Source organism: Callionymus lyra, unplaced genomic scaffold (genome assembly GCF_982586985.1).
Source record: "Callionymus lyra unplaced genomic scaffold, fCalLyr1.hap1.1 HAP1_SCAFFOLD_138, whole genome shotgun sequence".
NCBI classification, from domain to species: Eukaryota; Metazoa; Chordata; class Actinopteri; order Syngnathiformes; family Callionymidae; genus Callionymus; species Callionymus lyra.
In genome coordinates, this window is record NW_028258612.1 from 94,089 (window position 1) to 97,500 (window position 3,412).

Consider the following 3,412-nt stretch of genomic DNA (forward strand, 5'->3'; position numbering starts at 1 on the left):
GGAGGCTCCCCAGGCCCCTTGGTTCTCCATCCCCGCAGGAGGAGGCTCCCCAGGCCCCTGGTTCCCCATCCCCGCAGGAGGAGGCTCCCCAGGCCCCCTGGTTCTCCATGCCCGCAGGAGGAGGCTCCCCAGGCCCCCTGGTTCTCCATGCCCGCAGGAGGAGGCTCCCCAGGCCCCCTGGTTCTCCATCCCCGCAGGAGGAGGCTCCCCAGGCCCCTGGTTCTCCATGCCCGCAGGAGGAGGCTCCCCAGGCCCCCTGGTTCTCCATGACCGCAGGAGGAGGCTCCCCAGGCCCCCTGGTTCTCCATCCCCGCAGGAGGAGGCTCCCCAGGCCCCCTGGTTCCCCATCCCCGCAGGAGGAGGCTCCCCAGGCCCCCTGGTTCCCCATCCCCGCAGGAGGAGGCTCCCCAGGCGCCCTGGTTCTCCATCCCCGCAGGAGGAGGCTCCCCAGGCCCCCTGGTTCTCCATGCCCGCAGGAGGAGGCTCCCCAGGCCCCCTGGTTCTCCATCCCCGCAGGAGGAGGCTCCCCAGGCCCCCTGGTTCCCCATCCCCGCAGGAGGAGGCTCCCCAGGCCCCCTGGTTCTCCATCCCCGCAGGAGGAGGCTCCCCAGGCCCCCATGTTCTCCATGCCCGCAGGAGGAGGCTCCCCAGGCCCCTTGGTTCCCCATCCCCGCAGGAGGAGGCTCCCCAGGCCCCTGGTTCTCCATCCCCGCAGGAGGAGGCTCCCCAGGCGCCCTGGTTCTCCATCCCCGCAGGAGGAGGCTCCCCAGGCCCCCTGGTTCTCCATGCCCGCAGGAGGAGGCTCCCCAGGCCCCCTGGTTCTCCATCCCCGCAGGAGGAGGCTCCCCAGGCCCCCTGGTTCCCCATCCCCGCAGGAGGAGGCTCCCCAGGCCCCCTGGTTCTCCATGCCCGCAGGAGGAGGCTCCCCAGGCCCCCTGGTTCTCCATCCCCGCAGGAGGAGGCTCCCCAGGCCCCCATGTTCTCCATGCCCGCAGGAGGAGGCTCCCCAGGCCCCTTGGTTCTCCATCCCCGCAGGAGGAGGCTCCCCAGGCCCCTGGTTCCCCATCCCCGCAGGAGGAGGCTCCCCAGGCCCCCTGGTTCTCCATGCCCGCAGGAGGAGGCTCCCCAGGCCCCCTGGTTCTCCATGCCCGCAGGAGGAGGCTCCCCAGGCCCCCTGGTTCTCCATCCCCGCAGGAGGAGGCTCCCCAGGCCCCTGGTTCTCCATGCCCGCAGGAGGAGGCTCCCCAGGCCCCCTGGTTCTCCATGACCGCAGGAGGAGGCTCCCCAGGCCCCCTGGTTCTCCATCCCCGCAGGAGGAGGCTCCCCAGGCCCCCTGGTTCCCCATCCCCGCAGGAGGAGGCTCCCCAGGCCCCCTGGTTCCCCATCCCCGCAGGAGGAGGCTCCCCAGGCGCCCTGGTTCTCCATCCCCGCAGGAGGAGGCTCCCCAGGCCCCCTGGTTCTCCATGCCCGCAGGAGGAGGCTCCCCAGGCCCCCTGGTTCTCCATCCCCGCAGGAGGAGGCTCCCCAGGCCCCCTGGTTCCCCATCCCCGCAGGAGGAGGCTCCCCAGGCCCCCTGGTTCTCCATGCCCGCAGGAGGAGGCTCCCCAGGCCCCCTGGTTCTCCATCCCCGCAGGAGGAGGCTCCCCAGGCCCCCATGTTCTCCATGCCCGCAGGAGGAGGCTCCCCAGGCCCCTTGGTTCTCCATCCCCGCAGGAGGAGGCTCCCCAGGCCCCTGGTTCCCCATCCCCGCAGGAGGAGGCTCCCCAGGCCCCCTGGTTCTCCATGCCCGCAGGAGGAGGCTCCCCAGGCCCCCTGGTTCTCCATGCCCGCAGGAGGAGGCTCCCCAGGCCCCCTGGTTCTCCATCCCCGCAGGAGGAGGCTCCCCAGGCCCCTGGTTCTCCATGCCCGCAGGAGGAGGCTCCCCAGGCCCCCTGGTTCTCCATGACCGCAGGAGGAGGCTCCCCAGGCCCCCTGGTTCTCCATCCCCGCAGGAGGAGGCTCCCCAGGCCCCCTGGTTCCCCATCCCCGCAGGAGGAGGCTCCCCAGGCCCCCTGGTTCCCCATCCCCGCAGGAGGAGGCTCCCCAGGCCCCCTGGTTCTCCATCCCCGCAGGAGGAGGCCCCCCAGGCCCCTGGTTCCCCATCCCCGCAGGAGGAGGCTCCCCAGGCCCCCTGGTTCTCCATGCCCGCAGGAGGAGGCTCCCCAGGCCCCCTGGTTCTCCATGCCCGCAGGAGGAGGCTCCCCAGGCCCCCTGGTTCTCCATCCCCGCAGGAGGAGGCTCCCCAGGCCCCTGGTTCTCCATGCCCGCAGGAGGAGGCTCCCCAGGCCCCCTGGTTCTCCATGACCGCAGGAGGAGGCTCCCCAGGCCCCCTGGTTCTCCATCCCCGCAGGAGGAGGCCCCCCAGGCCCCTGGTTCCCCATCCCCGCAGGAGGAGGCTCCCCAGGCCCCCTGGTTCTCCATGCCCGCAGGAGGAGGCTCCCCAGGCCCCTGGTTGGGAGAGGGGGAAAAAGAGCAAAGTGTTTAAAAATGCCCCAAAGTGTTGAAAATGTTCCCCAGGCCCCTGGTTCCCCATCCCCGCAGGAGGAGGCTCCCCAGGCCCCCTGGTTGGGAGAGGGGGAAAAAGAGCAAAGTGTTTAAAAATGCCCCAAAGTGTTGAAAATGTTCCCCAGGCCCCTGGTTCCCCATCCCCGCAGGAGGAGGCTCCCCAGGCCCCCTGGTTGGGAGAGGGGGAAAAAGAGCAAAGTGTTTAAAAATGCCCCAAAGTGTTGAAAATGTTCCCCAGGCCCCTGGTTCCCCATCCCCGCAGGAGGAGGCTCCCAAGGCCCCCTGGTTGGGAGAGGGGGAAAAAGAGCAAAGTGTTTAAAAATGCCCCAAAGTGTTGAAAATGTTCCCCAGGCCCCTGGTTCCCCATCCCCGCAGGAGGAGGCTCCCCAGGCCCCCTGGTTGGGAGAGGGGGAAAAAGAGCAAAGTGTTTAAAAATGCCCCAAAGTGTTGAAAATGTTCCCCAGGCCCCTGGTTCCCCATCCCCGCAGGAGGAGGCTCCCCAGGCCCCCTGGTTGGGAGAGGGGGAAAAAGAGCAAAGTGTTTAAAAATGCCCCAAAGTGTTGAAAATGTTCCCCAGGCCCCTGGTTCCCCATCCCCGCAGGAGGAGGCTCCCAAGGCCCCCTGGTTGGGAGAGGGGGAAAAAGAGCAAAGTGTTTAAAAATGCCCCAAAGTGTTGAAAATGTTCCCCAGGCCCCTGGTTCCCCATCCCCGCAGGAGGAGGCTCCCCAGGCCCCCTGGTTGGGAGAGGGGGAAAAAGAGCAAAGTGTTTAAAAATGCCCCAAAGTGTTGAAAATGTTCCCCAGGCCCCTGGTTCCCCATCCCCGCAGGAGGAGGCTCCCAAGGCCCCCTGGTTGGGAGAGGGGGAAAA